At 39.7% G+C, this 24,930-nt stretch overlaps 1 protein-coding gene and 1 long non-coding RNA gene across 20 annotated transcripts in view; one reads left to right on the top strand and one right to left on the bottom strand.

The window, feature by feature from the left end:
• LOC140894955 (uncharacterized) overlaps window positions 1-24,783 on the top strand; it is a 305,659-nt gene extending 280,876 nt beyond the window's left edge. The window contains exon 4 of the long non-coding RNA XR_013636433.1: window positions 24,627-24,783. This is a non-coding gene — a long non-coding RNA (uncharacterized LOC140894955). The remainder of the gene's footprint in view (window positions 1-24,626) is intronic.
• Window positions 1-24,930, bottom strand: part of SEMA6D (semaphorin 6D) — a 276,265-nt gene that overhangs the window by 99,942 nt on the left and 151,393 nt on the right. The gene's annotated exons all lie outside the window — the stretch shown is intronic.

Below are 24,930 nucleotides of genomic sequence, written 5' to 3'. Positions count from 1 at the left end.
TAATAATGAAAGGTAACTAGATGTGAACTTTTACCAAATGCATTGATAGTTCATACTGTCTCACGGAGCTATTATTGCTTTAGAATATAGTTTTACACGCAGAGAGTCAAACACATAAATGGGTAGTTCTCAGCAATGAAATGCTACAGTAAAACAAATATTCGCATCCTTAAAATCATAAATGAAAATTCCACAAGTATCATCTGAAGCATGATACATTTATAAATAGTTTCACTTACAACTTCTGAAGCTTCAGGGTTGTGAATAAAATCATGCATGATTTACATGTTTGCAATAAAAAAATCCATCTTTCTCTTATATTCACTGCCTCAAAACTCCATTCACACAGAGGAAAGGTTGGCCAATAGTGCCTTGTGCCCTTCTAGAATGTCGAGTACTTCAATACAGTGTAGCTGCTCTCCACATTCTGGAAGGGTGTGAAGCACCACTGCGTAACCTGAACTCTGCATTAACAAAGTTTTTAGGTAAACACTGACAGTGTCATTTTTTAAACGTTTAGCAACCAAGAGTGTTCTGTGAGCACATATTTTCCTACTTGTATGTTCCCTCCATTACTCTCTTATCTTCTTATCTTCCCTGTAAATTCTGATTAGTGTGCCAGCTTGTGAGGGTTGTTAGTAGGCAATTCTTTGCCAATTCTGCTAAGTGATGAGGAACAGAGTGGACTGCATTACACAAATAGTTTAAACTACAAATAGGGTGTTTTGAAGAGGTCTTTGGGTACAGATGCTCCATAAAACAATGTTTATCATCATATTGCACTGAAGAGTTCAGCTCCTCATTTGGGGGTCTGTACCTGAGGAACCCATGGACCAAGTGACCCCCTACTTGCTCCACTAACTCTACCTCTGTCACTGATGAGGAACAACAATTTTCAAAACCCTCTCCATATGCATATGGATTTTAGATCAATTTGAAATAAATATTGAATCAAACCAGAAACTTTGCTCTCAGGGAAAAAGGAGTCCCTGCAGAATGCAAAAAGAAAACAACTAATATGCACCACACATTCTCACACAGCTGCCAAAGGGAGGACTCAAACTCACAGCCATAGGTACAGCTCAGATTCAATGGTAACAGCACACTACTGCAAGCCACACAGTTACTCTAACATCAGCTTACCTGAAAACCCTGGTTTGCCACAGAGCCCTTGTCCTGTTGCACATCTGCAAAGGACATTCTCCGGCTTGTGACACACTGCAGATCCAACCTGAAACCGAATAACTTTAAAGTATTGTTTTATCAAAGGGCCAGTGGGTTCTAGATACTGATGCATCCTGACCTGGCAAAATCAATTTGCAGAGGATCAGAACCACAGCCTGATCCCCATCTGTGTGCAAAAATACATACCAACCATAACATTTTGATATTATGTGCTTTTTTAAAAAGTTGAGTTGTATCTGAAGTACCTTGCTCAAACCACCTCAAATCTGGATGAGTAACCCTGCCTTGGACCCCATAAGGCACAGAAAATTTTCAGACAGTCCAAGTATGCAAGTGAATTTTAGAGCAGTTAGAAAAATTGATTATTAAAGAGTAATCTAGTTGCAGCCTTAAGTACAGTAATACGACTGCTCCACTATAATTTTCCCTTCAATTTTTGTCTTTCTGGAAGGTGAGTGGATTCTGAAGTTTGCTGTTTTGTCACTGATTCTATCTGTGTGATATCTAATCTATGGAAGCTCCTGAACACTGGCCCATTCACCCATATGCTTCAATCCTGCCTGGAAGGAACAAGTCTAGGGATGGGAATCTTGATATCCCTTGGATACTTAGCCTAACAAATGTTTGAGTAATTCTGATACCTGCTGACTGGGGATATGACTGAAGTCAACTCCTCATTTCACTGAACAGCCACCTCATGAAAATGACTTTTGTTCCTTACCAACCTTGGTTGGATTCAGACTTGCATCCATTCCACCATATAATGCTCATCACTACAGTCATCAATATGGTCTCTGAGAACCTGGACACAAAAGTCTCTATAGCCAAACTACCAATCTTCTGAGCCAACCAGTCCCCCTTAAAAACTGATCCTTCAGCCTTTCCTGCGACAGCTGCAACTTCTCCTCTTGTGTGGATTTATTACACCCATCCAGCAGAGTACTGGCACATTTTTTACTGAAAATGAAATCCTCATTTTCTTGTAAATTCAAGAATTGTAAAACACACTCTGGAAATTCCCTATTTATTCATCTATTCCAAAACCCCAACAACTCTAGTTTCACCGGGGAAATAACAATATTGCGGTAACCATTTATTTATCCCTCCTTATCTTTGCACAGAAATCTAATGGAAAACTGATGCGGAAACACTTCTAATGCTTTACTTTGCTATTTTAATACTAAATGTTCTGTCTACTTTCCCAAACAACACATTAAGAAGAGTTCAATCATTTGTTTCCTGTTGATCATTAAGAGACAGCTTGTGTCTGGCCATGTACAAGTCTGAGGTGCAGGGAGGGTGCAAGGAGTCCTCTCTGCTTTGTGCCTCTCTATGGGGCCTAAACGATCCCAGTTCTTGCACTCAGAGTTCAAAGGATTATTGGAGGCTGGAGGCTATGGAGGCAAGAATCTCCCCCAGGGCTTAGGGCTGGAGCTACATCACTCCGGATTCCTAGCCAGCAGAACGGGCCCCAGGTGGGATTACAATTGCATACTGTCCCCTTATAAAGGATGCAGCAGAAGCTGTGCTGATCCAGAACCATGGAGCCTGCCTTGGAAAACTATGACCCTGGGAGCTATGTGCCTCTGCACTGCCACCTTCTGCTAGGCTGTGCCTTAAAGGGCCAGGCTAACCCAAAATGGAAAAAAGCTTTACAGTATTTAATGACTGTATGAATCTTTTATACTGACTTTCCGTGAGTCACTCAATAGCAGTAACCCCTGAAACAGTGTGACGAATAGCCTAGTATTCTTCACATGTAGACCCTTTCTCAACTGCCATGTGCACGTTTCCTGTTGTATGTCTGCAGCACATGGATGCAGAGGCCAAAAAGTGAATAAGTTATTACAAACCGAGCTATTTATTTCTAGTGAGTAGTTTATGATCATGAAAGTTGCAGAAGTCAACAGCCCCCTCATCTGAGCCCCAACCAGCTTTGCAATAATAAACCCTGCTCTGAAAACCTCCCAGCTTCCATGATCATCTGTATCAACTGCAGAATTGCTAACCATTTGACCCACAAACTGCTTAGAATGATATCTGTAGTTCTGAGCTACCACCTATTTTATTTAAATTGGACAATAAGTTCCTGACCTTTAGTCAGTGTCTTTGTCTGGTAAGTACCAACCTTTTAAGCTCAGGCTGATAGCACTGTGGTGGCTTAAATCTCATGATGTAGTCGCTGTACATAGTTTTAAAAACTTTTGGAAGCATGAATGAAATGTTAGGTATGTAAACACTGTATAAATTCAGCATCAGCACCTTGTTTAGTGCAATAGTAAATTAAGAGTCCTGGAAAGAGTTAAAGGAATAACAACAAGTGAGTTTAACAATATGACCCCTGCTTCTTTCAGTGCACAAAAGTTCACCACATTTTCCCCTAAGCAGTTAATCAACTAAGTGAACATTTACATTGTAACTAGTTTCCCTTTAGAATGTTGGTGGATAAAAAAGTGCTATTGTGAAAAGACTACCAGATGGGAGTGAATGATGGTTCTCAAGTTGTCACTCGGCAAATCAAAATCAACCTTCACTGGAACATTAAAAGGCGCATCTTCTTCCCCCAAATACCTGCCTTCCTTCCAAAATTTAGTTTCCTGTCCTCACTCACTGTGGGTTTAGAGTTGTTCAGTAATAGTCACCTGCAATTTGCATAGTGAGAAATGTGCACTCTTCTTATTCTTAAAAATGATGAACCATTTTTGCTAAAGTTTTATTAAAAACAAAGTCACCTGCAGGCAGAGACCAAGCATGGAAAATTTTAACCTAAAAGGCGAAAGGTTCAGAAAGATAGGAGCAACTGACCAAAGACCCTTTGAATGGAGAAGAGTAGGCAATCTGAGCTTGCTTCCGCAAGGTATTTCGGCATGCACGTAATTTTAAGCAGAGTAATGCCACTGAAGTCAAGAGACCACTCATGCCTAAAGTTACACACATATGTAAGTACCTTGATCAATTGGGATCTTATGTACAAGCTTAAGTCCCACTGACTTCAGTACTAATGCTTAGAATTAGGCACTGGCTGAAGTGCTTTACTGAGTCAGGATCTAAAGCCCTGTTACATCAGCTATAATATGCCCTGCTACAAAACTTCATAGTTCTACTGTACACAGCATGATGTTAATTCTCATGCCTTTCTGAAACAGCGCAGAAGGTCAAATTACAGTTGCTGTTGGAATCACAACTTTGAAAAATGTATGTGTAAAGTCTCAGCTATAATGTGTTAATCTGTATTTACATTTTATTTCCTTAGAAAAGTGTTTATCTACTGTTGATGCTGCCAGTAAAATCAAGATGTGCCAGTATGGGTTATCTTCAGCACATGTCATATTTCTTCTTTCCTTGTTATCGGTTTTATTATTATTGTATGTAAGGATTGCATATATTTCCATATTTGGTCTGCTGCTGTAACATCACAATAAGGTACTATGAAATAACATAGATTAATGCAAAAGTGGAGCAGTGATGGGAGGATTCTTTTCATTACAATTCAAACCTACTAGGACATTGTGGGTTCACAATTTAGCAAAAAAGACAAAGTCAAGTCAGGCAACTTCCACTGATAACTCAAAAATATTACAGAAGAGTCACAGCTAAAAGGCACTTATACGAGGTACCAAAAAAAAAAAAAAAAGAGAGAGAGAGAGAGAGAGAGAGAAACAACATTTTGTCTGAAATGGGCACTTATCATCCCTCCCGTGATACCGGATCAAGGTATGAGTAAGGCTCTTTGAAGCTGAAATGTCATTTTGTTGACTATTGACCCTCCTATCTTTCTTGCACCTTGGAAGTGATTTTGTTTAAGTGCATTTGGGATGTTTTCTTCTACAGTCTTTGTTTGTTTATTTATTTTTGATTTACCAGAGGCTATTTGCTGTAATTATCTTTGTTCCTTTTTGGATCTTTGGATAGTGTTTTCTGGGGGATATTTCTAATGTCAGAATGCCCCTGAAAGCAGTCATCTTTCTGTTCACATTTCCCTTTTACAAATTAATCTCCATTTATACAGGAGTGCATCTTAGATTTTTTTTCCGGACAGCGAGCTAATATTCATCCACAGAACTGACCTTTAAGGTTTATTTTCAGTTCAAAGGGGAGAAAAAAACATCAGATATCAAGGAAGGGTGGAGAGAACATAGGTGAACATCAAGCCTATCTAACAACAATGTTCCCTGTCCATGTTGTTCCTATGAAGTACCGTGTACAGCAGTTTCAGAATGAGGAGGAAGGAGTAGGAGTATTCTTGCTAGATTTCAGCATCCTTTCATTATCATTTCTCTGTCTCCCCAAACTCTTGTACATTACCCTATCAGAGCAGTAGGATACCAAAGGGGAGAGCTGGGTTCTAAGTGTCATTAACAACAGAGATGATCATCTGTTCCTTCCACTCTCAACTTGTTCTTCTCATGGGGATTCGTTCAGTATAGAATCAAGGAGGCACGTACATAGAAAACATTTTTTCATACTCTTGGGGAAAAAGCAATATGTTTAAACACACAAAGAGTGTGTTTGTGTGTGTATAAAAATCCTGTTTCCCCCCCGCCCAAGGATGAAAAACTGTTCTTTGAAACTTTTAGAACTTCTCAAAAACTTCTAAATGTTTTCTGGAACAAAAATTGTTTTGGAGTTCACCCACTCCATGTGGAAAGTCCTTCAAGAAAAAAAAAGTATTTATTTTTAAGGAAAAGGTATGACAATGACCATCTACTTATCAGGTGTGTTAGACACACATTAGGAGTTCTCACTAACATGCACGTAAAGCACAAACATAAAGTTAGCAATCTTCCAAAATGATCTTAACTTTTGTAGATTACTCCTGAATAAGGCTTAATGATTTAAATATCATTGCAAACTGTATTTTCCAGCTTCAGCATATATTTATAGCTATTGTGGCCAACTTCCTGCCCTGTTGTTAACACAAGGGACCAGACTGTCATTTACATTTCCAGAGCAGTGTTATCTACATACTCACCTCTTTTCTGAGGTTGACGTCAGGAATTTGAATGATTTGTTACACAGTAACTACCTTTTCCTTTATCTTTTTTCAGAAAAAAATAATAAAACTTGGCCATATCTACAGTGTGCCTACTAGAGAGATATAGAACAGATGTTCTCGTTTCTGTGTATGGTTCAAGGCTTAACAAAATTACTCACTTTTAGCAGATAACAGAATCCTAACCATCTGCCTTAAACTGGGATCAGATGTCCACTGTCTGAGCTGATATTTTATCCAAAGGTAGGTGTATTTGCCTTCCAGTTCTACCACTATGATAGGGGAGGGCTGGGAGCAGCAGTACGGATACACAGTGGTTCCATATGATCCCAGTGACATTTGCAGGAAGTATGTAGTATGTTCCCATGGATCCCTAGCATAGGGCGGTTTATATGGCTGTCACCCCTGCTCATTCCACACTTCCACTGGTCGTAAGGTCCAAGGTTACACAACAATAGCAACCTCAAAGCCTTAGATCTTTCCTGCTAAGGTGTCCTTTTCAGTGTATTATTATGTAGGAAAGGGAGAATAGGATAGAGTAGAACCTGTTGATGCCATCATCCTGTATGGTGTTGGCCACTCAATCTAAGTCAAATATTTTTGTCAAACCGGTTTAGGACATTTAATTACAGGGTCTGAAATATGGTCTCGGTGGGATTTATTCTTTGAAAACAGTTTTCAAAATGTCCTCAAATATGAATGATGCTGTTCTGTGGTGAATACTTGTGGGAACCATCCTCATTCTCATCTATCACTGTATTTTAGCATCCAAAGTAAATATTCCTTAGTCTTCTAATAAGTAAATAACTTAAAGGGTGTGTGTGTGCCCACACACATGTATGTCTGTATGTAGAGAGAGATGTAGATTTCAAGGGATATGAAAAGTATTTCCTATATGGAGTTTTAAAGGGAAAGCAGCTGCATAAGTGAAGATATTCAGGAAAGAGTTCAGATCTGTTAAAATATTCAGACACTATGGTGTCCCTATTCAGAATAGCACTGTACAGTATATATGAAAACCAACCATAAGTTAAATCTTCTCATTTTACTCTTGGCAGCTCTTTTGGAGGATTAACAGTATACAGCTGTAGCATTAAACAGTTTTTAAAAATCCAGCACTTGAAATATATCAGAATAATACAGGTTCTCTTTAAAATACAGTTGGTTTATTACCACAGATGAGCTGCAGATGTAAAATTTAGCTATTTAAAGACAGATTTTTTTTGTCACCACTCTTGGAATAGCTGAAAAATCTTGTTTGTGCCAGGACCAAAGCTGGAATTGTAGAGCTGCTCCATTAGTACCCATAGCATTTTTGTCTTTTTTCAGTTGAGTGTTTTCCCCTTTTTGTTTTCCTTGCCTCACATTTGGCTCTTTCCTACTGGTGTCCATAGCAGCATCCCACTGGTAGTCTGCAATGTTGCTGCAATGGAATCGTGCCAGTGGAGGCAATAGAATCAGTGATGTATGGGGAACACAGTTCAAGGTCATTCTACTTTTTTCCCCTTCAGCATGATATCTCTCCATGCTCTCTCAAATCCTGGTAATCCTGATAACGCATGGACTCATTCTGTTTTTTCTAATACATCAGTAGGAGACCAATAAAAAAGAGCTAAGTAATGAGAGTTAACTATACCCTGTAGCTGCAGGTAATGTATTTACTGTAGGACATTTGAGTTGCCTTCAAATGTTCTTAAGTGTTGTCCAGACATTTTACTTGGTTTTTATGGCTATTGTAAAAGCTGTAAAAATGTTAAACAAGATGATGTTGGTCTGAATATGTCTTTGGGATGCCTTACTACTGGCTCATTTAAAACTATTTAGTTATTTGTGTCTCCAGGGGCAAGGCACTATCCACATACCAAGAAGCCACAGACCCTACCCTGAAGAGCTCCCAATATAAGACATGCTCCATATAAGCGGGCAGGGAGAAGAATACAGTCAAACTATCCAGGATATTTCTATATAGATGTAGATATATTTATATATTTTGTACATCATTATGTAAAACATGTTAAAAACATTCAAGTTGCAAAATCAAGCTCTCCAAAGTTAGGAAATGCCAGAATTGAAGCTGCCTGTGCAACCTTAATTCACCCTCCCCTGCGTGTATACATTATGATGCAGTCTTTAAGTATATGATTATATGATCACATGCCATTTTTGCCATGGAATCCCTCCCTCTTTCAGTGCACACAATGGGTGCTGTGCACTGAAAGTGCAGCTATTAAGTACTTCTTTTGATCATCATTCAGTGCGTGGAGGGCCCTAGACCTTCTAGTCTGCATGTTATCTGACCCCCACTCTGAAGACAGAATTATTCATTTCCTCATAGGCTTTTCTATGGTGCTCATCACTCTAGTATCTGAGTGCTTCATATATATTAATTAATTTATTTTCACAACTCCCCCGTGAGATGAGGTGATATTATTGTCCCCATTTTCCAGATGTGGAACTAAGGCACAAAAGATTAAGGTCAAAAGTATTCACTGATTTTGGATATCCAATCTGAGATGCCGAGGACTTGATTTTTCAGAAAACTTAATATTGCATAGTACTTTATATGTTCAAAGCAGGGCTCCCATTGATCTGAGCTTCAGCTATGAGTGCTCAGGACTTTTGCAAATCAGACTCCAGGTGTCTCAAGTTGGGTACCCAGAAAGTGAGGACCACACAGTGGCCACCTGTGAACATTTTGGTTTACATGACTTGCCCAATGTCATAGAGGAATTCTGTGGAAGAAGCAGGGATAGACTTCAGTGCAGCATTCAACTGACTTAATTAGGAGACTGCCCTTTCTATTCCTGCAGCCCTCTGCCTTATTCAGCCTTAGGTAGACACTTAAGGTATGTGTCCAATGAAATTACACCTACAGTATCACAAATTAACAAGAAATTATAAATTCCTCCTCACCCAATCAATGCGTCAGAACTGTCAATAACTTCTCCATTAGAACTGTCCAAAAAGGGGAATTCCTGCAAACTGGAATTTTCATTTCAGAAAAACCAAACCACAGTGTATCTGAAACAAAAATGTGCTTCCTAGATCCCTGGCAGCTGTCAGGGATCCAGGGGCAGCTGCCCTACCGGGCTGCCCAGCTACTGCTAGCTGCGAGCTAGCTGCCTCAAGAGTTGGGCCGCCCAGGGAGCCAGCTGGCCAGATAGTTTGATTCTGTGGCTGGGAGCCTGAGACCCCCAAGTGAAGCCAGGGCTCTCAGGGCTTTCAGGCTCTCCAAATCCAGTTGATGCTCTCAGGCTCTCTGCTGAAGTGCCACAACTTGAGCCAAGTCTCCCAGAGATTCCAAAGCAGCAGGGAGTCTGGCAATCCTGACAACCCCAGCTTGCAGGGCTTCCAGATGCTCTGCTGAACAGCTGGGAGTCTAGACCCTGGCACCCATGGCTTGAGCTGGGGTTTACAGAGTTTCAAAGGCTGCTAGGCTCTTAGCCCTGAAAAGCAGGGATCCTGAAAGCCCTGTGAGCCTCAGCTTGACCAGCAGTTTTCAGGATCCCAGTGTCCCTGCTCTGTTGCAGGGACCCTGTAAGCTCCAGGCTCCTGGCCCTGGGACAGACTGCATGGTGGAGCTACCCTGAAGCTGTGGACCCTACGAGTCATGTGGGCAGTCCACACATTGGAGCCACAGACCCCAGAAGCTTTGGGTTCCTGGGGTCCTTTCAGTGAAAGTTTGGTTGAATCCAACTTGATTTGATGCGAAAACTTGGGTTTGATAATCAGCATTTTGGAAAATTTCCCGTTAGATTTAATCCTCACAAAACCCACATCTACCCTCCTATTCCACCCCTTTCTCAAAAAGCATGGGAGAACTAATAAGCCTTTCTACACACCATGAAGGTCAAGAGACTGGAGATCTGTCAGATGAAGAAGAGCAGCAACCTCTAGAGAAGCAGTTCAGTTACAATACTTAAAAATATATTTAGAAAAGTATTTTGCCTCACTTAGTTTGGGGGATTATTATTTTGAGTGTCACAGCTGATCTCAATTGCCATGATACCACACAAAGAGAACAACAGTGTTGTATACAGACAGGATTCCAATTATTGAGAGATGTTGAATACCCTGTCTAGGGAAGTGGTGGAAGCCCCATTGCTCGGGGCTTTTAAAACTAGACTGGACTAAACACTAAAAAAAACCAAAAACCAAAAAACAACAACCTTGGAGACAATCCTGCATTGGCAGGGAGATAGAGAGGATCATTTGATAAGTATCTTCCCCTATCTAACTTACATATTATCATCATAATTCCTAATAGAGTAGCTACTAGAAGTGCCTGCTGAAATTGAGGCCTCATTGAGCTAGGTATTGAACAGATACTTAAAGACAGTTGCTGCCCTGAAGAATTTACACTCTAAATAGACAGAGCAGAGGCTGGGTGTCTGGCCTCTCTCCCGCACATGGCTAAGCGAGTGTTATGGAGATATGCCTCACTTTCCCCTTTGAAGTCAGTCACTGTTTCGCCCAGTGATGAGCTGCCAGAAGCTGAAGAACCGGTTCCTTCAGTTGCTCCGGGTCTTCGGCAGCACTGAAGGACCTGCCGCCGAAGTGCCGTCGAAGACCCAGAACGAGTGAAGGGCCCGCCGCCGAAGTGCTGCCGAAGACCCAGAACGAGTGAAGGGCCCGCCGAAGGCGTGCAGTGCCGCCAGGTGAGTACAAATTCACAGGGGAAGCCTAGAGCTCAGGCAGGACGGGCAGGACAGGAGTTTGCCCAGCCCTTTAACAACTGATTCTCAACTGCCTGCAAAATTTAACAACCAGTTCTAAACCGGCTGAAAAATTTAACAACCGGTTTGCGTGAACAGGTGTGAACCGGCTCCAGCTCACCACTGGAAATAACCGTTTTGCTACCTAAAGATCATGTTCTGAGTGTGCATATTAACTGCTTTTCTTAATTGCAATAAGCCAAATAAAGTGCTATATACTCTTGGCCATCAGTGAACCTAGTTGACTTTACAGTCGAAATGAGGATTAGGGGGCAGTTTAAAACCTGACAAAACGAAAACATCCTCTCTCTGCAAAACAAACCTCTTTAAAGCCCTGATTCACCAAGGCACTTCGCCTTAGTGGTACTACTCGTGTACTTAAAGTTAGGCATGTGCTTAAGTACCTTCTTGGATTGAGACCAAACTTCTCCACTTGTTAGGTATGTCGTGGCTCAATCACAAATTTAAAACTAACTTTAGCACATTCATATTATGGTATAGAAGTCTAAGTCCATCCTGGTATGCAATTCATGTTGACATTTAGGTGTGTCTAACTCCCACCGCTTTTGACAGGAATTAGACACCTAAATACCTTTAAAAATGTTGTCCCTATTAGGACCTGCTGAGAACTCCTAGCAAATTGCAGAACTCCAGAGCCCATACAGAGCCCTATTGAGTCCAGTGAGGCTCTGTGAGAACACAGGGGGCCTGCCTATGCACAGGTTGTTGCTTGACTGGGGCCATAGGAAATTGCAAACTTAAGAAACAGCAGATGAATATGCTTGAAAATTAGAGCTGAGTGAAAACTGGAATTTCTGTCCTGTAAGAAATTCCAACAGTTTGCACTTGTTTTCATCACAAATCTGGATGAAATGCTGAAATTTTTGTGGAATGAAAAGTCAGAGAAATTTTACATTCAGAAATGATGAAACATTTGGTTTTGAATCAATTTGTCATTAAACTGAATCTGCCTCAGGTGCCATGTTGCCTCAAGGGAGTTGTAGTTCAGGTGGCTCATTCTTCCCTATGAGCTGAACTCCCTGGCCTCAGTAGAGTACCATGATGCACCACAGTCATGTGACATTGCTGGAACTCTCTTTCTCCAGTTTTCTTCCTAAACAGAATTCTGACAAGATCAACAAGATTTTGTGAAGCATTTCAATTTCAGTGGAACCAGGGTGACCAGATAGCAAGTGTAAAAAATCGGGACAGGGAGTGGGGGGTAATAGGTGCCTATTTAAGAAAAAGCCCCCAAAATCAGGACTGTCCATATAAAATCGGGACATCTGGTCACCCTAATTTCAACAGAATGCAGTTCTATCAAAACATCTCTGACCAGCTCTAGACAGTCCCCTTAGCTCCCAGTCTGAACGTCATCCTAAGCATTATCTTTGTTTTGGTTTATAAGCACTCTGACATTGGGACCATGTGTTTATCTTTCCAAAGAATTGGAATTCTATAAATACGAAATAATAATAATATAAGGTAAAAGCATATGTAAAAAGTTCATGTATGTAACAAAGTTTGAGATTTAGACGGAACAAAATTAAGAAATTCTGTTTCAAGATTCTCATAACAACCTTGATTCTGCTTCTTAAACACATGCAATACAAAAGATCTTTCATTATAGGATCACAGCACAGATGCAGAAATATAAAATGAAACAGACATACATTTCATAAGGTTGTAGGAAAAAGTGCTGTTTCAACAAAAATCATATACCATATATTTCAAAAAAATAGCATACCAGCCAACTTACTTACACAGTATTACTGCAGGAATAATATTACAATTCTGCATAAGTAGTCATATAAAATGTTTGTGATTATTATAGAAAGTTTAGCTCCCTTCCATTAAATAACATGTATTGTTTGCTTAATATGGCATATTGCCCACTCTATATGGTCATGAATTAAAAAGCCTGTTGCAATACATATTCACAAGGAGGCAAAATTTAGTATTGCTCTGGGAACCTTAACTGAATTTCCAGATTTCTTTCATGCATGAAATCATAATCTGCATTTATGTTACTTTTTTCACATTAATTTAAGATAAAATTACTGTTTTCTAAAAAATCCCAAACCCTTTAATATAGTTTTATTGTATATAACTTTAACCTGATCACTGGAATAATTTCCACAGATATTGAGAGACATAGCAAAAAATTCTATTTTTACATCACATTTCAGATAATTTATCATTTCTCTTGAGCGTTCTTAGGTCTGCCAGACATACTTTTCCTACCATGATATATTAGTATAAAGCCTGGATTTCTATTTTGCTTTTATTCTGAACTTAGGAAAAGTAGCATTCTTCTCCATTCCATAATGTACATCCAAAATCCATTCCAGCACAATACATTATCTTTCTGGATGTCAATTTTAATAATATCAACTAATCAGCTATCTATATCAAATTTAATTATATTATACTGTAGTTTAAGGTTTTTGTGAAGTTTCTGTTAACTGGATATATTTTAAATTATAACAGTTTGTATTCAAGTAATTATTTTGGGGGGCTGTTAACTAATTATAAGAGTCTATTTTTGATATAGCTAATTAGCTTATTTGGTATTCATGGGGGAAATGTGAATACATTTGCCCGGGTCCCCTTGGACATCCTTAAAAATGAGGATGTCACCAGGGGGTTGGGGTTTTTTTTAAATAATTCTTAGTCACGTCAGTATGCATCATTTTAATGTGATTGTAGTGATAGCCCTGATGTGCCTGCCAATCCCACTTAATACAGCCACACATCCTGTGGCTGGGTTTGTTGCTGTGTGTGCAACTTGCTGAGACACAAAGTAGTATCCTTGGAGTCCACAGGCATTTCAAAGGAGCCATTTGGAGCTGTGCTGAACTTTTTTTCCACGACACAATCTCTCTCTCACAGTTTTCAGACTTATTCCTGTCACATATTTTTCCTTACAGCAGAGTGACTATTTTCCTATTTTGATGGCTTTGATATCATGGACTAAACATCAAGATAAATATAAATATATTTTGGAGATAGGCTTGTCGATTTCTGTTCCAATTATCATTCAACATTGAAAACTAGGAGTTAGTTTGCTTATCAGTGAGAACGTTTAGTTTGCACCTGCACAAGGAGTTATTGCAGCTGAGAAAGAAATTATATCAGGCTTTCTTTGCGGGAAACTGATGTATATACCATGTTAGGCTTTTGAACAGAGCACTTGTGTTATGTCATCTCAGTGCATCCCATCCCATACAATGCAATCTAAGTGAATTAGTATTGTGAAGCACCCATATGGCAAAGCACCCGCTTTCTACTGCCAATGTAAAGTAATATTACCTTGGGTGAGCAGGAAAGCAGTTATTTATTTGGATTGTATAACAACTTTTTTTGGTTAAATATTACAGAAATCCAGAGTTTTCAACAGCAACAAAAAAAACTATACATTAGTGCACAGACATGCAATATCTTTTGAAATCTATGGGGAATATTTCTATCTGCGGTGGTTGATACAATGTGAACAAACAGCCAGCAGGTCTTTTGTCTCTTTATCACTTTGCACCAATTTTCATCAAATATCAAAAACTTTTGCTGGAGGGAAGAGATATCTTTGCAGACTCCACATTCCAGAATTTCTGTAAATTGATCTTGCACATGTCTATGGCTGACAAGTGAAATGTGAAAAATCTTTTCTGAATTATTTTTATGGACTGCAGGGACCTAGTGGAATGGTGAAAAAAGGAGGTCGTGATGAAGTTCAGAAACCAGTGTACAGTGATTTAAAATGATTCCCCAGAATTTTAATATTGTACCCAGTCCAACAGTCCAATTCTAGTGTGTGTCCCACTGGAGGAATAGAGGAGAAATGCACTTTTTTCCCCCCAATATCACTAGTTTTTAACTGGAAACTTGGGAGAGATTTCCCACCCCCCACCACTGCAACTGGATATGCAACAAACTTACACAAATTGTTACAAGGTCAAATTTTCAAAAGCGTTTGGGGCCCAGATTTTCAAACGGTTAGTACTCATACAAATTGGGGCCAAGTTTTCTCAGGAGGTCAGTTCCCATTTGGCACCTAAATTAGGGGCAGAGTTTCAAAAGTTTGGCACACTGAAGCTCTTGCAGTGGCACTTTTGACTAGATTTTCAAAAGATCCACTCATTTAGATCCACTCATCTCACTTACATGGGAGATGAACTGTTCTGAAAATAGCTGTAGGCACTGAGCCCTTCTGAAAATTCTGACCATAATGTACAATAAATAGGCCAGATATCACAATATTTCTAGTGCTTTCAATAGCCATTTGGTACACTCTTAAAATTCATCATTGTGTATTTTTCTACAATTTCTCAGATAAGAACTTGTAAACCTATAAATAGACAGTTTCCCATCTGCATTCTTCAGGGTTTGTACTTAAAGAGGGCTCAAATCAAGACACTCACTGCTGGTTTATTGACAGTTAGAGCTTCCCCTCCACCCTGCGACTTTTTTCTCCAGAAAAGTAGTAGGAAAACAAAAAATAGCTCTCTTCAGACATAGTTTTCTTCCTCTGTTCCCTCATTGACTTATAAACACTCGGATACAATGCTTTGCTTCTGTAACATTTTTATCAATAAAGTTTCACACATTAGAAACTAGAGATGCCGAACAGAACACAGATCAAAATAATCTGCTCTTAACTTCATAAAGGTAAAATAAGGAAAGCTTTATGAAAACAGACCAAGCACACAAAATATCAGGGACCTAAATGACTGGTCTACGTATACTAATTACATTAATATCTTCTTGAAGTGACAGTATACATAGTCAACCGGATCTTTCAGAATTAAAGCTTATTAGACTCTACATGGAATTGCAACTGATGGCATATTTATTTACCTGGGTCTTACTTACCAACCATAAAGAATAAGAAACATTCTTATATGAAGTACTGTAATTTGGACATCACTAGCTATGGCTGCATAAACTGCAACCCTACAAACCCACAGTACAGTAGCATAGTGATCATATTGATTCTATAATACTAAACTACCGTAAAAGTAATTACATTTCACAATGATCACAACACTAAATATTTAGGGGATGACTATATGCTATATTAAGCCATTTATAATTAGTTAAACTACAAAAGGTTTTCTGTTTGTCCATGATTTATCCTTGGTGTGAGGCAGTATTTTGAAGGTAAACCTATTATTATATTTTTTTTAATCTGTAGAAGGCTCATTAATTCCCCCCGCACACAAACACCCGATCTGTTCAGTTAGTACAAAGGCAATGCAAGGAGAAGGAGAAGTTTCAATATGCAGCTATACAAGAGTGGAGTGAATTCAGGCAACTAGAAATGTGGGATTGAGCCACCTGCAATAAGAGAGTTATGGTCATTCCTCATCTCTCAGGGCAGCAGGGATTAGGTTTAGCATGTTAATTCAGTATGGAGTAAAATGGTTTAAAGCCTTCTCATAATGCCATAAATACAGAAAGTGCTACAGGCTCTGTGCAGAATCCTTGTCAATTGCAAAATGCAATGTACAAATATGTTAGTGAATTACACACCAACTCCAGTTTGTACTGCTAGCATTGGATTTTATTATATACACTGTGCAGTGCTATACAATGGACATTTATCCCTTGCTTCCCTCTTCCCCCTCCCCCAATAAGTCTAGGGTTTAACATACATATGGAGCAAATAAAGATGTTTTGTTTTCTATCTCATAATTTGCAGATATAGCTGTGTATAGCCAGTGCTATTTCACATATATATAAATATAAAGTTAACAGGGGTTACAGGAAAGACCCTGTGTGCTATGCAGCATATACAACTTGATTATGTGGCAGAAACCTTGGAATTATGCAGTACTGCCCTTTCCCAACCAATCCCAGTACAATCAGTACAGTTTCTCTTCTGATTTGATATTCAATTTTATTTCTTTTTGGCTGCCCCCCATTTTTTGGTCAGATAGAGGGTGGGGGTACATCTGCTATTTTTCTCCTCTGCTGGGACAGGAACAGAAATGACGTATGGGCAGAAAGGTGGTGGGGGCTGTTTTGTCATTCCAGCAACTAGCTCCTCCACTACATCCCCTTGCACTGTCTGCCACCACATCCAACAAGGATGGACAACTATGGGAGATTAATGTTTCTTCTGGAATGGATCAGAAGTTGACAATGCTGCTGTTTAAAAATCTTTAGGGTTCAGTTCTAATAGTCTGTTGAGAGTAATAAGGACAATTCACACTTTTCTCAGAGTTATTATTTTCTGCAGATTCTAGTAAGTTTTCAATATTTTGAAGGCTTTCTTCTCAATCGTAAGGGCTAGGGACTTCATTTTTTAAATTAAAGCTTTGATTCTGGAACACAATTACATGGAAAACTGAAAAAGAATGGTGATTATGTGGCAATTCACATGCCTGCATAATCACATTATATATAGGGGCTTGAACATAGCCAATTTAAATCAGAGACAAGTTTTTTTCTTCTTCTAGGGAAATACATAATTCTGAGTATAGATATGTAATGCCTTTCAAACAATAACTTATGAAACCTCAAAAAACTTTTAGCGGGAGGGAAGGCATTTATCAGAATTGCCATTGAAATGCAGCCATCTCAGGAAGAGAAAATATTAGTTGATTAATATCAACTCAGAACTCTACTCAACACTCAAAGATAGCAGTGAAGTAAATCCATTTGGCTGAGAGATTTGAACATGTGTTTGAAGTTTGCCTCTAGCAATGGGCAAACTCACACATCCCCATCTCCAAGCAGGGAAACAGGCCATTCAAGGCAAAAGGAATAGGACAACATACGTAGGAAACAAGGACGTTATCAAGGACGTTCATGGATGTGCAAAGTAATTGGAGGATGATGCACAACAGCTCCTGGATTCCCACTACTGACAACGTAGAGACAGGTCTATAAGCCACACTCTGGTAGCGCACACTGCACTATTCTGTGAAGTATCGCCAATGGCCTGGTGTCAAGGCTGTGCCTGAGAGGTTCCCTGTGCCTCCAGTCAGCAGGTATTTTAACCAAATAGCTTTGGCAGCCCCCTCACTAACCTTGAGAGACCTTGCCTCCTGTTGTCCTAAGATTTGCTGTACAGGTGAGGATTTCACAGCATCTCAGACGTGGAGAATGTGAATACATCCACTGCAGCCTCTATGCACGGGCCAGGATATGGATTGTAGGGAGCATGATAGAGTAAACACTACACTTCTCTAAACTAATGCGTTTGTATGCACATTTTCATTTTCTGCTCTGCTTTGTGCTTCATGAGACCATTTGGCCCCCTGTGTCTGGAAAAAACATAGTGCCAAATTCCGTTCTCAGCTACATGGTACATAATCAACTTCAGTGGATTTACTTAAGATTTACACCATTGTAACAGAGCAGAAGTTGAATCAGAGCATTCTTTCCCTGCTATGTACAGAAAGAACAGATTTAGAGATTTTTATGTGTATTGGATAAAGAAGTCTAAAGATATACAGTAAATACATCCTAACAGAATAAAAAAATTATTAAGGTAACAACAATTCCAATTTCAAAATCTGTTTTATGACCTTGTTTAGTTTCACTCTGCAACACAATTAGACTCATTTTTATTTTGAAATCATCCAGTAATAACTCTGAAGAGTCCAAAGATTTTTTAAGCAGTCCTAGACATCTTTAAACATATTTCAGCTAAATTGCTCACCCGATCCTCAGCTGTAGTTCTAACCTTTATTTTTGCTGCTCTGTGAGATTCATGTGAAAAGCCACCATAGCCTGAGGTTTTGAAGTTGGAAGATTATGCTTTGGCCCTCTGGTATGTACTTTTGTCAGTTTTCTAATCTCTGTATGAAGTCCTCTGGCTTTTAAGAGAGACCAACTGATGTTCCCTGAAGCATGTATATTCTTTCAGCAGCATGAAAGAAGTTAGCCATTGTCATTTACAATCTAAAAGTTTTAATCTCTTTATTTTCAAATTAATTAGTCTTATTAGCTTAATTGCATGAACCAGGTTCAAAGTACAGGAACTGATGTCATCTGCCTTCTACAACTATCTATAGACCAAAGTCTGTATAGACCATGTCTGCATGCAATACAGACTTTCAGCAGAACCAGACACCTAAAATGGCTTAAGAGATAAAATCCCTTAAATAAGCTTGAGACAGAATTTATTTAAATGTCTAATTCTAAATGTACTTATGCTTAGTAGTAATGTTTACCATCTGCCTGACTCTGGCTGTTGAGGTAATTGTAAAGCTATAAATAGCCGAACATATGCTGCACATATTTGGGCCTTAAATACAACAGACTTGTGTAAAACAACTGGAAATAATAATAATAAGTGATCTAAATCTGGGCATTATTCACAGTGAGTCAAGAAAAGATCATTAAAGGTTTTAGCTGTTGTGTTGCCTGTGATAAATACTCCTCCCTAGGCATGGCTGAGACTATGGCATTGCTTACAGGCCCAATTCTACAAGTTGTTAGTCCTGTCTGTGACTCCAACCCACAGAAAACAACATTTCAGTTGTATGCAGCAGACACCTTCAGAGAATAATACAGATTGAGACCAAATTGCAAACTGAACAAATATATATATTTAAGTCTGTAAATGACTAATGCTGACATTTCAGTCAACGCTCCCTCTCCTTTTAAAGACTAGAGCGCTGGAGAATGATATACAGCTGCAGAAATGCCTAAAGCCTAACTTGAAAAGACTGTTTTATATTTGAATTAGATTATTCTTGTGTGTCTCATACATTTAGTCACACTAACAGCAGTCATAAAGCTATTGCATTGACACAACTAAAAATAGTATTGATACCAGTTATCTGTTGGAACATCAGCCCCCTAATCATAATTGCCCATATGTGTCCTCCTGGAATAAAACTATAGGGAGAGGAACAAAACACTCCAGAAGTCATGCAACTATTTAAGTGTGCCTCAGGGGTCACACTCTTCCCCCGCCTCCTCCCCAACCACAAACACTGTGAAGAACCATCAGAAATGTAGAGCTACTGAGAAATGTGACCCTGGAGACCACAGGGTTAAGGACAGGAATGTGATCATTTCCTTCCACAGGCGATGGCTCTTGGGAAGGAAATCCCAGTGATGATCTCCTCATCTGATACTGATACTGTCATTCCTCTGTATGTGTGTGCATGTACGTGTGTGTGTATGTATGAGAAAGAGAGTGAGTGAGAGAGATTGCTCTTATGTGGAGCCACCCCTAAACATGGTGGATTCCCAGGTGTTGGCATGGAGACCATATATCTATGCTGGCTTTCGCCCCCCCAATGGACCAGCCTGCCCTGGAGCTGCTCTACTGGAGACATCTCTGGACATGCTGACACCTAGGGACCTAGTGTGGGTGGAGAGAGGAGAACTCAGTGAAGAAAAATACAGTCCCAGATTAGACAGGAAATGATGTGGGTCCTATGTAGTCCTGCTCCTGGCATGGCCAGTCTTTGCCCCATCCCTACCAGAGATATTGGAACTAGTAAAAGGAGATGGTGTTGAGGAGGTGGCTGACTCATCATCCATGCTGGAAGAGAGGGAGAAACTCTCTGTGAAGAATTGGGAGGCTAGGCGGGAATGAACTGGGCTTAAGGTTTCTTACTGAATCCTGGCTGGATTCATGGAAGGTCCCCAGTGCTATTGGCTGCAGGCACTGCACTCTGTGTCACAAGTGCAGAGGAATAGTGACTGATGTTTCAAGCACTATTAACTAATCCCCGCCATTTGTGTAGGCTTTAGTTTATGTAAGCAGTGGGACATGGTAAACAGACTGACTCTTCTTCAGCGTCAACCTTCAGCTTTCAACCTCGCCACTTCTGCTCTTTTTACAAGCAGCCAATTGGCTGCACACTTATGTTATGGAAAGTAAGAGGATGTATAAGTGACATCTCATGTTGCTGTCATTCCTTTGCATATGGGTTCCTTCCACCTATCCAATGGTTTGGCTCCCCTCTGCACCAGATCGATGATAATTCCTCTTCGGCTAAATCCAGAAAGTTGCTATGGGCATCTGTTTCTGCACCTGCAGAGCCTGTACCTGTAGAGCCTTATAAGATTCAGGCCTCTCCCCCCATATTAGTCAACATAAATATGAAAAAGCTGTTGGGAGAACTAATAAAACAACATGGGTTAAACAGTTCTTAAAGTGATCTGAACAAGGGTGTGTGGGCTCCCTCCCTTGCCCATGTGAATGGCATTGGCTCCTGAGGGAGGGCAGAGAGCTCTGACTGCTTCCTGCAGCATCTCTGCTTGGCTGCTTGTATCCCAGGAGGTGGGGAAGTAGGGTGGGCAGCCAATCTGAGGGCAGCCAGGCAGGACTGTAATGTGTGACCCTCAGCCACCTGGCTGGAGATGTAGACATTTTATTTGCCAGGTCTGCGACCCCTGGCCCCAGGTGCAGTCTGCTCCCAGCAAAATGTCTCCTTAACAACAGATGGGTTGCTAAACTTCAGCCCAGGTAAGAATGAGGAGATGCTGGTAGGCAGAGGGAAGTGCTTGAGAGAACTTCCCTCCCCGTAGTCTCCCTGTTAATAGACTATCACATCCCTTCTCTGCCTTGGGGTCCTTTAGACTCAGTGCTAGTAGACTCTCATATAAATGTGGGGGCAAAAGACACCCAGTTCCATCTGCGACTGGCCAGATGACTGTGCTCCAACCTATCAGACAGCCTTGGCCAGTGACCCAGGCCTTCATGAGCACCATGCTTGATTGCCGTAACTCACTAGTACAAAAGGCAGCAGCCTCTCTGCTTAGCAACACATGTGGGAGCATCACTCCAGTGCCCTGCTCACAGCCCTGAGCCCTCACTGAATGCAGAGTCCAGTTCAAGCTCTGGGCCCTGATAGTCAAAGCCCTCCATGGGAGGCTGAAGAAGGTACAGCTGCCAATGCTCTGGTATACCCTGCTACTTGAGATGTTACACAGAGAGAATGGAGGCTGGCAATGGGAACACTAGCCCAAAGTGAGGCTGCAGGGATCCCGTTTTCGTGTAGAACAGAAGCACATTGACAATGGGAGGTGAACTGGGGGGCTATAACTGGAAGGGGATAATGCTTTTTACCTGTGTTGTTAGACTTATTTTCAAATGTTTAAAGAGGAAGTGTTATAAAAATCCTTACATTAATTATTTGCTACTGCATTGCAAGGGTAATATACCAGGCCAAAATGTGACACACCCTTCCAGGAGTGGCTAGCAAGAACTTCCTCCCTTGCACATTATACATTCTGCACAAGCGTCACTGAGAGCAGAGTATGGTCCTCATTTATTTTACATCAAGTAATGATATGGCAATTTCCAAGTGGGAAAATAAAAAAAGAATAGGCTCATATCAAAGCAAACTGTGCACTTCCTGCCTCTCAAGCTGAAGTTATAACATGTGCTAGAAAGGAGATGAAGTGGAAGCCAATAAACAGCCAGCACATATGGAAAACAAAATGCAAACCCATCCAAATTAATTTGTATTGTCTATATTCTCTTCCCTATGGTTTAACTCTAGCCTCAAGAAAACTAAAATATTTGTTTTTAAATATTGTTAAAGGTTTAAATATTGTTTAAATCTTTTCAAGGCATTGCATTTCTGGGTGAGATGTTTGTTAAAGACAAGATTAAAATCTTTTCTGACCTCTAGTGTGGCACGAATCTGTTGAGATTTGGAAGTACCTTCCACTAAGAAGTTGGCTGAAATTGAAAGGATGCCCTCCTTCCTCCACTCACACATTCAGTTTAAGACACTTTAATTTCTTTAATGAAATCAAAATATGCAGGGCCAAATTTAGATGTAGTTTAAGTGGATTCAATACCTATATAAGTCTCCGAGCCTTTTTCAGCAGTGACATAATCCGTGGTTTAACGTTAAATTTCAGGGACTAAATGCTGCCTGTTACACTGATATAAATTCAGAGCAGATCCAGTGAAATCCATGGAGTTATTTTGGAGTTGCAATGGAGTAAAGGGGAGCAAAATTTAGCCATAGGTGTAAGTGATTAAATAGTGTAACCAGAACCATTCTGGCTTTCTAGGTAGAATTAACACATGAAGGGCCAGATCCTGGACTGCTGAAGAAGGCTTGGTGCAGCTAAAGAAGGGAGGAAAAGAGGGGTGCAAAGATTACTCTGGCCCTTCTGGCGCCAGACATGCGGAATATAATATTGCTTTATCATACTGTACCTTATTAGATCCATTGCTAAATGCATTCACAGCAAACGTTTGCTAGTACCATTACTTTATCAGTCCCTGGGTAATTATTAAAATAGTTGCTGTTACGATGTTGATCTAAAGTACAGTGCAAACATTTGTGAAACATTTTGGTTTGTTTCATTTGTAATGGAGCAGAAGCCAAAATGACTTTTTCTCTTTGTGCCTTAGAATCATTGCAGTGATGTGTGCTGGAATAGCCTGAGGAATAGAATGTTAAATTAACCGCTGTGACAGACAATGAGTTAGTATCAAACCAATGGAGTGGAGATTGTATTACTTTTTTCTCCCCCTCTTTTAAAATTTCTGCCATGTGGTGGTTATTTAAGTATATGCACATATCTGGTGAAAATATTAATCATCCTCCACATATTCCACATTCCCATTCCTTCTATCCTCTGACTTTGTCCTGCATTCATCTTCTGGAACCACCTCGTTCAACACCTCCTCCATCTAGTTTTATTTTCTCCTTACTTAAGGTGGCAACAGAGTTTATATACAACAACTGTCCTCTATGGGAGAGGGCAAAGAGGCCATTGGAATCCATCCCCATAGGGAGGCAGCAGAGAATGTGGGAAGTACGGGCGATGATGCGGAGAAACAGAATATTGTTATATTTTTATGTAGATATCTGAATAATACTATACTATGGATCTTTTGTTGTCAGGTTTAGCACACCATTTCCAGAACAAATATATTGTATTTAATACTAATTATGAGGCACAGAAGCTATAATAATAATGGGAATTTTGCCATTGACTTCAATTGGAGTAGTTGTGAGACTTATGTTACCTAGATTTTGCAGCAAGAAATATGAGTATACTAGTTGGAAAGCCAACAGTGGCATTAATGAAAATCTGCAGGTTATTCCCTAGTGATTAATTTCCCTCCCATTTCACTTGAGCCTTGTTTTGATCTCCTTTGAGACTTGGCATGTTTGGGACCAAATGAAAAATGTGTCTATAAAACAAATATTGATTACTGTAACAGCTCATTAAATTTGATTAACCTTTTAAAGCACATTAGTTGGGTCTTTAACCTATATCAAATTGAATGATGTTTTAATACTTAATGAAGGACACTTGGTAAATGCTTCATGTTTATAAGGATTTATTATGCAAGTTTATGATTAAAATTAGTTCTGGAGTTCATAATTCAAACAAATCACAATGCAAAACTCTCACAGCACTGGGTTTTTGTTTTGTTTTGTTTTCGTGCTGTATAGAGAATAGACTTGTACTGTCAACTACAGCAGCTCCAGGAGTTGGGAAAGTCTGACATTTCCTCTTTAACAGAAACACAAGTATCTGAGGTTGGTATATTTTACAGCATGCAAGGAGAGCTAAAGGTTTACTGTGTCAGGAGGCCTGAAGTAAGAATTATGTACACCATTTCCTAACCCCATAACAGTCATTGTTGGAAAAACAGATTAAAGTTATGCCATTTCCTGTTTGGTACATGCCTTATAATGAGCAGGTGGAATCAAACTTTTAATCCCTGCCGTAGATGACCTCTTCAAATGTCTGTATTTTTACTAACAGTTTTGTCTCTTTCTTTTTAGTTCCTGTAATCTAAGAAGATTTGGAATGGCCAGAGAATTACTGAACACAGAAAAAGGCAAAGCACTGAAGCTAACTTTCAACCAGCGGATACAACATTACAATTCTGAGATCTTATTTTTTAAGAGATTAGGTGAAAATATATATGTTAGCAATCTAAACAATGTAATAATATCTATAGAGGATAAGTCATTGATTAAATTATAAATATAGTATCTTCTTATGCTTTTGGGGAAGTAGAAATATGAATTGCACTGCAGGCATTTTTAAATTATAAGAGGAGAGAATACTGGCAAATTTTTCAAC

This window comes from Lepidochelys kempii, chromosome 10, assembly GCF_965140285.1.
Source record: "Lepidochelys kempii isolate rLepKem1 chromosome 10, rLepKem1.hap1, whole genome shotgun sequence".
Taxonomy (NCBI): Eukaryota; Metazoa; Chordata; order Testudines; family Cheloniidae; genus Lepidochelys; species Lepidochelys kempii.
This window is presented reverse-complemented; position numbering and strand designations above follow the sequence as displayed.